Here is a 993-nt window from a genome sequence, read left to right as displayed (position 1 = left end):
CTCCAAAAAAAAAAAATCGTCCCTTGGCAGCTGCGTCGTGAGTGGGCTGTCTTTGTGGGGCTCTTCCCTTCCTGTATCAAGCAGAGCACCGGCTTCGTCAAAGGCTGTCCTTACATGAGAGCAGGCTTTCTTGGGGAGTTCAGAATCTCCTCATGGAACCCAGAGGAGTTCAGGCCCAGCCCCAATCTGATGGGACCTGTGGGCTGCATTTCCTTTCTGCTGACTTCCAAGGCTCCTTGGTATGCCTGGGACCGAGCCATGCTCCCTCCCTTATCATCCGCAGCAGCGACCGCAGCCCAGTGATGGCAGAGTGGCCTTCCACGTTCCAGGACGAGATTTTACTCTCCGCTTGTGAAGCATGAGGGATGCAAGCCTTTTCCAGGGCATCGTGGCAGGTGACTCAGCTCAGACTCTATTGTCTCTGTGCTCCTGAACCGCCTGCTGCTTTTTCTCATCTTCCATCTTTAGCTCAATATTTTTTTTTAAGAGACTTTTTTGCTATAGGACACACATACTCACTGAAGAGCTAGGGGAGAAAGAGAGAAATCACCCCCCAGGGCGGATGGTCACAGCACAGTCCCTTCTCCTCCATTCTTCTCTTGGGATTTTGGGCATGTATGCACATGTGCCCAGCGTGAGTTTCAAGCCACCAGGTCCGGGACTCGAACCACAGTCAGTCATGTAGGAGTCCAATGCCATAAGCGCTGTGCCACTTGCTAGCCTCTTTTGTTTAATGCTTGAGATGACCCTCCAAGATGACCAATGAGCTCCTATAACTGTTTTACTTTTTTAAGAGAGATTTTTGCTATAGGGTGTGGGTGTGGACACTCACCAGAGAGATAGAGAAACAGAAGGCGAGAAATCACCTCCCCCCAGGGGGATGTCCATGCCACCACGATCCTTTCTCCTACATTATCCTCTCGGGATCTTGGGCATACACACACGCACATGTGCCCAGCTTGAGTTTAAGTTGCTGGGTCCGGGACTTGAACT

The sequence above is a fragment of the Tupaia chinensis genome, unplaced genomic scaffold (genome assembly GCF_000334495.1).
Source record: "Tupaia chinensis unplaced genomic scaffold, TupChi_1.0 Scaffold000024_1, whole genome shotgun sequence".
NCBI lineage: Eukaryota > Metazoa > Chordata > Mammalia > Scandentia > Tupaiidae > Tupaia > Tupaia belangeri.
The sequence above is the reverse complement of the archived record's forward strand: the minus strand, read 5'-3'. Positions refer to the sequence as shown.